A 13746-nucleotide genomic window follows, 5' to 3' on the forward strand; every position below is an offset into this window, starting at 1 on the left:
ACATTACCAACCAAACCATATCAAAAATCAATAACAAAACTTAATTAAACCCTTGCCCCTTTAAAGCTTTAAATTTTAATCTTTAATTTTTGACCTTTGTTTCCTTAAGCCCTACAAATTCTTTCTTGGTTCATTTCTATATGGTTTTTCATGTGGAATCCAAATATACACTTGGATTTAGGAAAATAAATCTCGTTCCATAAGATTCTGTTTGGCCAAACACTAGAGCTTGTTTCTCGAAAAATCACAACTTTGATTCTAATGCTTCCAACACTTGTTCTTTAGGTTATTCTACAGCATTTTTCATTTTGAACACAATGGAAGCATCAAAACATTGAAAAACTCATCTTATATTCCAGTTTTAAAAGTGGCCAAACCATACCTTTTGGGGTTCAACCATGAAAAACTTTTCAAAACAACACCAAACCGCTTGAAATCACCTTAAATCATAATGTTCACTACCAGAAAAAAGGCTTTTCACGACGGTTTTGAAGGCAAAGTTGATAAAGGTGACATTAAAAGGTAAAGAAAACACGGCGGTTTTTTGTATTAACCGCTGTGGAAAAGTATTTTAACGACGGTTATAAATATAACCGCCGTTAAAAATATTTTTTTTTAAATTCTGCTTGATCTTCATTTTTACCACCCTGCGATTTATAGTTCCAAATAAATGTAGGCAGTGCAAAATACGCAGAATAAGATCAATTAGCTAGTTAATATATATACAGCATTGAAATTTCTTTTACACAATGCGAAAATAGGGAAACCGGCCAATAGAACTAAGGGGTTAATTAAGACCAAGGAACACGTATTGGCTAGGTCCAACAATTCTGAAATAGAAGTAACTACTTCTTTGTACAATAGAAATCATGAACATGTACATATAAGAGGGAACCGAGAGAAAACATCTAACAATGAATTTTTTGAGAAATGACCTAACTATTTGAAAGCTAAATTTCAATAGTTTGTACCAATGTTGTTGACAAAGTGTCCCTCATCAAGTTGATATCATCCATGAGATATGGTATAGTATTTTGAAATATCTGTTAATCAAAAATAACATAGTAAACTTAGTCAAAAATGTGAAATGAATTGAAGAACGTCATGCAATGTAACTCATCTTTACCTCATCTAATTTCTCAGTCGTTCCTGTCTCAATTATGTCATTCATGTAGCGAATGACATAATATCCACACTCAACATGTCCTTGTTGACAACGGTACTAAAAAAATAAGATATAAAATTGAATATTAGACATTATTGATTATAAACATTAACTTTAATTCATCCAAAAATGTTTAAAAGTTAGTTCAAAACAACATATACCTTTGGAAGAATCCATGTTGGTGCTTGTCTATTTTGTTTAATCGCCACAACATTAAAAGTATGAAAAGCCCTATCAATAGTATAAGAGAAAATGATATTAGAGCATGCTTGTATAAACTTCACAAGTAATAAATATATAAATAAAAACTAACGTGTCGATGACATCTTTGGTTTCTTCGGATGGACTTCCACAGAGTGAATCGAACCAGTAAACTTTGTTGTCAAAAGGGGCACAAACAATTAGAGTCCAATGATAACTGCAAAAGGCAAACCATGTTAATTATAACCCGACACATACAACTTGTATATCTCAAATACAAGTTGATAAATATATTGGCTTTCTGGTCTGAGTCATTGTGGTCATAATGTAGATTGACCTTGCTTCCACAATATTAAATTCTTTCTGCACCCTTTGAGGACACATAAAGCCATATGTTCCTTTAAGTCCTCCGTTTTGACAGATTTGATTAAAGTGCCTGTTGTTCAAGTAAAAAATATTAGGACATGCATGAAGTATAATATGTAATAAGAAAATGATATGGTAACTTATAAAATAGCGAGCTGCATGAAGACTATATCAAGCTCCTCAAAGTTGAGGAACTGAACGAGGTCCCTCTTATCAATGGTGAAGTCGTATGTTATATCTGAACCCACAATCCCCAACGGCATCTTGAAAGTCACAGGCTTATCCATGTTTGGCACCATGGAATGAAGAACCTCCAAACTGGAATACATAAGCGCAACATCACCAGGAAGAGGCAAGAGTACAGGATCTGATGATGCGCTCGTTGTGGCCTTCTTCGCTGCCGCCTTCTTCACCATTGGCTTTGCAATAAGTCTCTTTGGCCACAAAATGAAATGTCCTTTGGCTTGGGCCAAGAGTCGAACCTCATCAGTAGGATTGGGCATTGGTGTACCCCCTGACCACGAACAATCCTCTCTACTGTCACCCTTGCTTGATCGCTCAGAATTTTGTTGCCGTGAATCGTTGTGCCCATGAATGCTCGACCACTAGCATCATGAACAGGTGAATTTTCATAATCCACATAGAGAGAACACGGCATCCCATTGTCTTCGACAGGGTCAGGGTCAGACACTATCAGTTGCTGTGTTTGATTATTACTGCCCTTTCCGCTTTTTATCACAGGTGAACCCTGAAACATAATATGAAATTAGTTAAGGAACATTAAATAAGTTTAAATAGATCAAATGAATCTTTAGAAGATTTAAAAAGATGTGTGATTATTACCTGAGAAGGTTCAGATACTTGGGGCATCTGGAATCCGCTTGTACCCATCATCATCAGAGTTTGTTGAAACTTGGCATCGAATTCGTCACGTATCTTTTGCATCTCTGCCATGTGTTGTTGACTTAGTTCAGCTCGAACTCTCTCTGTTTCTTCCTGTAGTCGTTGGTCGAGCTCCTCTTTAGATACCATGTTAGCGGAGGATGATCTAGTGCTTCTTCGTGAAGCAGAGCCAAAAAATTCTTTAATACCAATCCCTTTAGGAGTCCCTCTAACTCTTCCGGGATGGTAATTATAGCCTTTCCAATAACATTGGCCAAGATATCCATCCGTCCTTGAGGGATGAATGTACCTTGAGATAATTGCTCCTCAAGTGTATCCTGTATCATTAAAGCAATAAATTCAATTTATGATAATTGAAAAAAACAATTAATGAAGCATAATTCTTAAATATTACTTACAATCCTCTCAGCAACAGCAGCAGACTGTGGAGTAATGTATTGACCCTTTTTAATCCTCGCCGCCTTCCATTTTTCTTGGCGAGAAGGACGCTCAATAGGTGGAATGTAGCTAGTAGGATTTGAAGCAACAGCCATCTGTGCATTCTTTATCCGTTCCTCCATCATACTTCTTTCTAACCCACTATACCCTGCACGAGACATGGTATGTGGGTATACATTCTGCTCAGATATTTGTTTGTTCTTCTGACTCAATGCCTATGACAATGAAACAAATTCGACAAAGTTAGTTTAGTTAAATAAAATATGACCTGATTAAAAATTAAGTTTGAAGAAACCAAACCTGAAATACAGGGTCTTCACATTGCTTCACAAAACTCTCCCATGCCTCGTCACTAATAAATGAATATCATTCCTTGGGATGCTCACCCTTTCTTTTTCCACGAATATAATATTTTGTAAGCGTGGCCTTAAAATCCCTCCACCGTTCATCAAGTTGCTTAAACAGATGGTCTCTCATTTACTTAGTGGTAGGAATATCAAATGTCGGCTGTAATACAATAATAGCATAGAGTTATAAAGTAAATAAGCAACTATAATTGAAACAAGTAGAGAAAACAATGCACAATATAATATACCAATATATCCTCCCAAATGTTTTTCTTTAAATCTTTGTCCACCTTCTTCTAGCTAGGAATGTCAATGCCAATCTTACTGCATGCGACATAACTCACATGACTAGTAAATTGAGCCCCAGCCTTTCCTATAGGCTTCAGATCATCATCAAACTCTACTGTAATCCTCACAAGCTGTGCGCTCTCATCACGTAAAGCTAAATGCCTCATATGGGTTGGTCCTCTACCCTTTCTCCGGCTAGTAAAAGAGCTGTCGTCACCAGAACCCTATTAACCGGATCTGTCCATTTCCTGTTTAAAGAACAACGAATTAATAAATGTAAGAATAAGAAATATCAAGCTAATATAAAACATTATATTATTAAGTATATTTAGCCAAAAAAAAAATCAAATAATTCATTTGAGGCTTACAACGATTATCCTCCCAAATTCCTTCACAATGATCATCTCTAACAACATAGTCATCATCTACCAAATCTAATTCAACTGCTTTAGGTCGAGTAGTTGTGAAAGGTGGGGTTTCATCAAGATTAAGCTCTAAATCACCATCATCTCCACCAACTCCTTGCCTTTTACCTTGAAGCATGATAGACAATTTCTTTTTTGCTAGATCGGGAACGAAGAACACTTGTTTTGCTTGACTTGCAAAATAAATGGCTCGTCTCCATATCCAAACCTCTCAAGATCGACCGAAACAAATCCAAATTCTTCATCCACTTGCACAACATTACTATTAACCCACTTACATTTGAAGATGGGAACTTTAAACTTTGTATAACTAACCTTCCGTATCTCTTCTATTATTCCATAATAGGACATTGCCGCCAACATTGGGTTTCTGTCTTTAGAACTAGCAAAATGCATGGCTTCCGCTACTACCATCACCCCACTATTCTGCATAGTACTCTTATCGTCTTGGGTTTTTGTGTAAAAAGAATAACCATTTATATCATATCCACCCCAACACAAAACCTCAAAAGAAGGCCCTGCAGCTAGCCTCTGTATTGTCTCAGAAGGATTGCCATCTTTTTAACACTTCTCGCTTGAACCACTCTACAAATAACTTATTATGTTCATTAGCTAGTTGTATATCACTCTTTCTTGGATTCAAGTTCCTCAGCATATTCTTGTGAGCATTTAAGTAAGGAAAAACTTCATCCGTGTTGTTTAAAATATATAGATGTGCCTGCATTACAACTTCTCTTGACATAGACCTCACTATGACACCTCGTGTTCCCTTGCTTCTTCTCCCCTGATCATGTCGAGATTGAGGAAGACCAACTGCCTTTACCCTATCAAGATATGCGTTACAAAACTCAACTGCCTCCTCAGCTACATATCTCTCAACAATTGATGCCTCAAGCCGATAAGGATTCTTAGAGTACCCTTTTAGGATTTTCATGTATCTCTCAAAAGGGTACATCCATCTTAAACACACAGGGCCACAAAGTCTTATCTCTCGCACAAGATGAGCTATCAAGTGGACCATAATGTCAAAAAATGATGGAGGAAAATGCATTTCCAATTGAGAGAGGATCACATAACCTTCATTTTCTAATTCATCCAACTCAGCAGGATCAATGACTTTATTGCAAATGGCACTACAAAACATACAAAGTCTTGTAATAGTATTTCTCACATTGGTTTTCATAATGCCTTGAATAGCAAGTAGAAGTAATTGTTGCATCAACACATGACAATCATGAGACGTCATTCCCGTTATCTTCAAATCTTGCATTGAAACAAGTTTGCTTAAATTAGAAGAATAACCTTATGGCACCTTAATACTATTGACAAAACCACAGAAACTTCTTTTCTCTTCTTTTGATAATGTGTGGCAGCTGGATGTAAATAAGCCCTCTTACCATCTCTTTCTTGTGGGTGAAGGACATTTCTTATTCCAATTTCGACTAAGTCTCGTCTTGTATTGATTCCATCTTTAGTCTTTCCACTTATATGCAAATGTGTACCAACAAGGCTCTCACATACATTCTTCTCCACATGCATCACATCTAGACTATGCCTCACATCAAGACTTTGCCAATATGGAAGATCAAAAAAGATAGATCTTTTTTTCCATATATTTCTCTCATCGGCAGTCTTCTTCTTCTTCTTACCGAAGACCACATTAATTCCCTCCACCCGCTGATAAACTTCTTCTCTAGTTAATGGTCTTGGAGCCATTTCATATTCTTGTGAGCCATTAAATGCCTTTTCAATCTATGGTAAGGGTGATACCGACTAAGAAACCTTCTGTGACCAAGGTATACTGTCTTCCTGCCATGTTTAAGTTGCATATAGTGGGTGCTTTCTTTGCATATCAGGCATGCTTTATGCCCCTTAACACTGTATCCTGACAAATTTCCATATGCTGGAAAGTCATTTATCGTGGTGAAGATCATGGCACATAAATTGAAGGTCTCTTGTTTATATGCATCAAACACATCAACACCTTCCTCCCATAATTTCTTCAGATCCTCAATCAAAGGTGCCAAATACACATCGATATCATTTCCCAGTTGTTTTGGCCCCGAGATCATCAAAGTAGCATGATATACTTTCTTTTCATACATAACTAAGGAGGCAAGTTGTAAATTACGAGGAGCACTGGCCAAACACTGTGTGTGCTACTAAGATTACCATATGGGTTAATTCCATCCATACAAAGCCCTAGCCGAAGGTTTCTTGGCTTGCCACCAAATTGAGAAAATTTTTGATCTATTGTTTTCCATTGAGGAGAATCTACCGGGTGACGAAGCTTTCCATCACATATTTTCTCATCGAAATGCCATCTCAAGTTCTTTGCATCTGTGGCATTAGCAAATAGATGCTTAAATCGTGGTATTATTGGAAGATACCACAGAACCTTCAAAGGAGAACCTTTGGTCATCTCATTATAATCACCATCATCTTTCTTCATTTTGTATCTTGAAGTCCCACATTTAGGGCACTTATTCAACCCTTCATAATCATTTCTGAATAATATGCAGTCATTAGGACATGCATGTATCTTCTCATATTCCAAACCCATCGGACACAAAATCTTTTTTGCCTCATACATTCGTTTCGGAAGTGAATTCCCTTTAGGAAGAATATCACTCAGCAATTCAAGCAATTCCGTAAAACTAGCATTGGTCCAACCATTTCTTGCCTTCAAATTCATCAGTTTCAATACAATTGTCAACCTTGTGTAATCATCTTTGCACCCCGGGTATAAAGGTGTCTCTGCATCACTACACAAAGTTTCAAAGGTAGAAGAGAACTGTGTAGAGGATATAGACCTTATATCACGAAACATATTCGAAATTCTATCACCAAAGTCTTCATTCACAACCTTCTCATTTGCAGACAGTGTAGTCTTTCTAATTTCTCCATGCCATATCCAATTTGTATACCTCAAATTTATCCCATCATAGATAAGATGCTCTTTTATCTCAGAAATACTTTGTCGACTATTGTTTAAACATTTGATACAAGGATAATAGTACAATCCATCTCTTTTACTAGGGGCATTTCTCTAAGCAAACTCAAGAAACTTTTCAACCCCATCCTCATATTCCTTACTAATTCTCTTAGCTTTCATCCAACTACAATCCATTGTTCTACTGATTATTTAAACAACACTTTACTATCAATCAAAATTCATAACGAAGAAAAAAAACACAAAATAACAAACAGATTATTCATTACTAAATTCTTATATTTATTACAAAAAAGTTACCAAAAATTCGAAATAAATATCAAAAAATTATTAAAAAATTTAAAAACTTCACAACTAATCAACTCTAAACATTTAAACATGTTTCTAATACAGTATATAAGAAGGAATTAAGGTTTTCTCACATCCAATGCCCACCAATCAACACCAATCAACGGTTCAACCACATAAAAAATGCAAAATGAACAATACAAGCCAACCACAATGTAAAACTAACAAACCCATTTCATATATAACAGATTTTCATGGCCAAAACATTCAAAAAACCAAGAAAAATTGAAAAGAATGAAAGAAGAGGATACTCACAGAGTAAAGTAGATTCAAATGCGAAATGAGAGCGTTCGAATAGCGGCGGACGGCGGCAACGCACCACGAGCTCAATGGAGGAGTTTAAATGGTGGGATAGTGGGGGGTATGTGTCACACTTTACTTATATAGTACCTTAGCATTCATTTAGAACCATTCCAGACCATGTTGGATGGTCTTACACTTAAAAATTTCAATTTAGACGTTAATTTTCAGAAAATTACTGTTCACTGTCCAGTTTTCAGATTACAGGTCTAACTTTGAAAAATCATAACTAATTATACAAAAATCGTATGGAGGTGTTCCAAAATTCTACAAAAATCTCTTTCAATGCTCTTTAAGGGAAAGATATTCAAACTGAACTCACCCTCACTGGAAATGTACAGTTTATTGGATTAAGATTACTATTCGTTTGGTAAAATCTGGACTTTTTGGATTCTCCGCCTTAACTTTGAAAATTCATATCTCTTCGTATACACATCCAAATGAGGTGATTCACCACTCATTTTAAAGCTTAGGATGTGCACTATAAGTATACCAAATTTTGTAGCTTAACTCATTCATATGATAGGTCAAACTAAAGCTTGAAACTAACTGATCCATGACCTACGTTTTATCCCTTAACATCTCTTTACTTTAATTCTTTTTATTTCTTTGGCATACCTAACATGGGCTTACTTTTTCCCATTCATGCTCATACATTCCTCTACATGCCATAAACTTTATAATTAAATACATGGCATTCACAACATAATTATAACATAGGAGAATTATACATTGAATATTAGTATCAAATCATTAGCATCAATAATTCTCCACTTCTTCTCCTTGCTTCTCATGCCATTAGTGCCTAAATGGTTGGTTACGAAGGGGTGAGATTTGGGGGAATCTCAGTAGCAAACATTACCACATACATGCACAAGATGGATGCTAGTGTATGGTATGTAGTTTTTCATAAACTTAAGTTAACTAGTGACATGCCATCATGCTTTATGCTTGGTATAAAAATGCATGGCCATGGGAACATATTAAAAACAGTATTTCCAGCAACAATCATCATGTCACAATATCATTCAAACAACAAATACAACCAACACATGAGCATACCATGTCAAGCACATAAAGGGTAAGTTCACTACCTTGCACCTCAAGCTCTCCTCTTACTTTTCCTTTGACTCCCTTGACTTTCCAACCAGGTGGGAATTCGGTTAACATCACCAACATCCTCTTGGATGTTCCAAGGTCCTAAACATAACCATAATGATCAGACAATCTATTAGAACGACTAGATTACATAAAGTTCAAGACTAGCTCTCTTGAACCTCAACCCTTTCTGTTAGTCTTAGGGTTTTCTTTCCAACTTTTCTAACATAAATCTTATTATTTTCCATCCTTAAGATCCATTTCTTGTCAATTAGGACCACTTCAGATGGCCTTAGATTCAAGAAGATCAAATCTGAAAATTATGATTCGCAGGTACTGTTCACGCAGAAATTCCAGAATTCTTGCTCAAATTTGAAAATTCATAATTAATTCTAGAAAAATCAAAATTGAGTGCTTCCAAGTCTCACTGAAAAATCCTTAAGTTAAATTTAAAGGAAAAATAGTTTCAGGAACCAATTCTACTCCAAACAGTACCGGAATTGTACGGAACTCGAAACTCTTTCAAAAGTTCAACACTGTTTCCAGATTTCAAACCCTAACTTTGAAAAATCACCATAAATCGTACACATATCCAAATGAAGGGTTCTACCCATGGATTTAAAGCTTACAGAGTGTACTTTAAGCATGAAAAATTTCAGAATCATATACAGACAGTAACGAATTCGAAATAGGCATCAAATCATATGCTACAGCCACCACATACCTTGATCTTGAAGCTTGAACTTAGGTGGACTTTCTCTCACTAGACATAGCTCTTTCTCTCTCTAGATGAAAGAGCGGCAGAGTTTCCCCTATGGTTCCCTTGCTTGGCTGAAATATGAGGGGAGGGAGTGCCTATTTATAGGCAAAAATTTGCCTTAAATGGACTAAAATGCCCTTGGTAGCTAGAAGAAGGAGTAAGGGTAATTTTGGAACTTCAAGTGGACTTTTGCATCATCATTGCATCATCTTATTACATCATCCTTGCATCATGCTTCTAGAAGAGGCCACTTGTCACGAAAATGGTGGAGGAGAAGGGAGATTAGATCATAACCGTTGGATCTAAACTTAGCCCTTAAGTTTCCTCCTATTTTACTTGGCCCATGTTTCTCCGACTTTCTTTATGGCCTTCCGGGGTTCAGAAAATTCTTCTATCTACTCCATAAATTCCTTTTCATTCTAGAAAATATCTATGAATTTTCTCAGGCCATAACACTTCCTTTAAGCCTTGTATAAAAATTGTTTACTAAAATACCCTTTTATTGGCACAATCAGCTCTTTAATTTATTAAAGCCATTCCACTGACCTTTTGGTTGCGAGACTAATTTTATAAATTAGTATAACCTTTCAACCAATTAACCTAATTTTTACGTACATTTTTGAGGTCTCTTTCTATTTTAAATAATTACCTCAACAGTGCACTTTTTACTAGCCACAACCTCATAAATTCCATTTAAGCTGCCTCAGGGGTATTTTTGTCATTTCTCTTCACAGAAGGGTCTTAGAATATTATTTTCCATTTTTTGGGATTTTTCTTAGAATTTTCTGTACACTCTTCCATTTTTGCCCTTACTGCTTATAACTTTTTGAATTTACAGTTTAGTCCCTGCTTGGACTTAACTTTATATAATCCTCTCTTTGAGGCTTTTAACTTAACCTTTGGCCTATATCTAGTCTCTTTTCTCTCTCTAGGCCTTCGAGACTTTACTTGAGTCTCTGACCTTGATTATACTAAAACCCCTGAAAAACTTTTACTTTACAGTTTAGTCCCTGAAACTGCTTTGACTTCCTTTCTCATCTTTGGGACTTCTGCTCAAAAAGGGTCTGGTAGCCTATCCAATTCAGGCTACTTTTGATACTTCTAGGCCCAAAATTCTGGATGTTACAATTCTCCCCCTCTCAAAAAAATTTCGTCCTCAAAATTTCGGGTCAAATCTCTATTATTACCCTTAATGAGAGGTTACCTGAGGAGAATATTCCTACTTATACTTAACTCTGACCTTTTCAAATTTTCATTATACCTCATTTCCATGTTTCCACCCTGGCTTCACACTTACATAACTCGTCGTTCTAAACTTTTTTGTCATTCATATGAGCATGGCCTTTGCTTTTAAGCATTTTGTCATCACTGCTCACATTCTTCCGATACTTTAGGCTCATTCTTTCATAATAACACCATGATAGTGTGCCTGTCTTCATGGTATTTTACTATACCATGACATTTTTGGTTCTCTTAATACCGTATTTATCTATTCTTTTCGGTACCCTATCATTCCTCTTTACTTTAAGGACGTATCTCCTTTCTTTTCTTCATTAACTAGAATAGAATTGAGCACGGTCTAATAAACAATAGAGGTATCTGGAACAAGTTAAGGGTACTCTCTCTATATTAGTCCACCGCTGAGGAAGATTTTAGTATCTTAAACTCATCTCTGGTCATTGTCTTCCCAAAGATGTACTGTACTCTTACCCTTATGGCTCAACTATTTTCTCTTAGGCTTGGTCTACTATGACCTCGGGAGCTACTGCGCTCTACCGTAAGCCTCTTCAGGATCTACTATGACCCTGGAATACTATCATCAATCTGAGCTATCTTAGGATCTCTAGAAGACTCTAGACCATAGAGTTGAGTAATAAAATAAGTCACCTCCACTCAGCTAGTAACTTGACTAATTATTCCCTAAGACTGATCACAGATATCAATATTGTCTTCTTAGGCCTTACTCAATCCTTTCTGTCAGCTCCTGGAATTCTTAGCCTTTCCATATTTCTTTAGCCCTTAGTTTTAGCTTCCTTAAATCACTTTCCTTTCTTTGTGCCATTCGAATCCCTAGGCACTAGCTCATCTCTAGAGCCCACTAACTTGCCGTTGCATCAATGCCGGCCTGCCTTGTCTTAGGACTCTGTAGTCCTTACTGTCTCTTAATAATTCAGACAGCATCAGGAGAGGACTTATATCATCACATTCTCATTATACTTCAGTATTTCGTAGTACCCTGTTAAGCTCGAGGAGCACCTGTTTGCATATCACACTTCTGTTGTCTTAACCAGTTTCACTCTCTCTCTCTGGGGTAAGGTCCGTCCTGTGCCTTATCTCGACTGCTTCTACTTTTCCTGTGGGAGGACAGATTGCTTTAACTGGAGCATCGTCAACTCAACCACTTGCTTTCTGTTTCATTCCTTCAGAGGATAGCTTATTCTTACTAGAGCAGCGTCACTCTGATTCGGAGAATCACTTCCCAAACTTAGAGAGGTACTTCATGGTCAAGACTTTCCTCATATGCAATCTCGGCCAGGGTACATTCCTCAAATACCATATCCCTATCAAAGGGAGCCTCTCTACTGGATTATTCAATGTTATAAGCAGTGGCATCTATCTATAGGAATCTCATTTCTTAGATTCCTTAATGGCCTAATTACCATGGTTGCACGCTCTTGGATACCTTAGGGACATAAAAGAATATTGTTTTAGTCCCTAACATTATCATATATCTAAGCATCATCGAGCTCTAGATATCACAAGGAACTTGCTTATCTCTCTTTGTTCATTAGTTCCCAGTGCAACTATCCACTATTATGTTCTTATTCATTTCCTTTCATCTCCATCCTCAAGAGGGATCTTGCCTCACTTTACTCTCTCTGACTTTCTTCACCTCTTGACCAATTATTTTTCTGGGCCGGTATTGATCACCATACCCTCGTCATATCACATCACATAGTAAATGTTTAATCACCTTGCTGTGCGGTATCTAGGTTTGGCACCAATGTCATCATTGACCTTCCATTCGTTGTCATATAATCTTTGTCCCTCTTGGTTCACTATCCCTTAGGAATTTCCACCTCTATTCAAGGATTTGAACAAACCTTAACACATCTCATTCTGTTACCATGCCTCTATCGAGGTCGTATTGATTACTTAAGGTACAGGTTGACATTCAGTTCCCTTACTAGGGCATTGACTTATACCTCTGACTGGTTACTGTACCTTTACCCATTACTTCCATGGTCATATGCTAATCATAAAGTGACCATATTACACAGCAAGCATTGATCATTAAAACATCTCCGCTGTGTGACCTTCCAGTCAGGCACCTTTAACTAATTACCCGAGGCTTAGGTTGTCATCCTGCTTCCCTATTAGGGTCTAGACTCCTATTCTTTATTGGCTTACCATACTCTTAGCCTTTGGAGACGTCTTTCAACTTTGATTCATTCCCTGGTCAAGCTCTCTTAGCCCAACCATTCCTCTCCTAAGGGGGAGTCTTATAGCAGCGACTACCTATCTCTCAGGTTACTCTTTGTCATTCCTTACTTCTATTCTATATTTATTTCCCTTAAAGAAAACACCTTAATATCTTAACCTCAATTGGACCAATCCTAGAAACCCGTTACTTTTCTAATTAGGTTTTCTCTCACACCGGGCTTTGGTTGAACCAATACTTTGCTTATACCTTAGTCAGGACCTCTACAAGAACTTCCCAACGGTTACTTATCGTTGGCTTACTTTCACCTAAGCACGTTTAACTGAATAGTGCTAATAGGCACGAACCACAGTACCTTGCTGTCTTAGGCCCTTCTTATTCTATCTTTAGTCAGGTTGTTCAGCTTACATTCTTGTCTCTCGTCTTATCTTAAGAATTTACCCGTCAATACTCAATCTGTCTCTATATCACATGGGTTCTTCCTGTATTTAGAGCTAGCCTAAGTGTCTCTTTTTCAGGTCTTATGGCTCTAACTCCTCTAACTTTGGCTTTCCTCTATTAATCGGAAGGAAATTGAATCCAACTTAATTAATGATAAGGTTATCTGGAAGGAAATCATGGGTACTCTCTCAGTACTAGTTTACAATTGAAGGAGGTTTCCACATTCTCAACTCATCCATGGTCCTCATCTTCCCAAATAGGTACCAATCTC

Source organism: Neltuma alba, unplaced genomic scaffold (assembly GCF_004799145.2).
Source record: "Neltuma alba isolate B1F8T4 unplaced genomic scaffold, ASM479914v2 tig00012336_pilon, whole genome shotgun sequence".
Classification (NCBI taxonomy): domain Eukaryota; kingdom Viridiplantae; phylum Streptophyta; class Magnoliopsida; order Fabales; family Fabaceae; genus Neltuma; species Neltuma alba.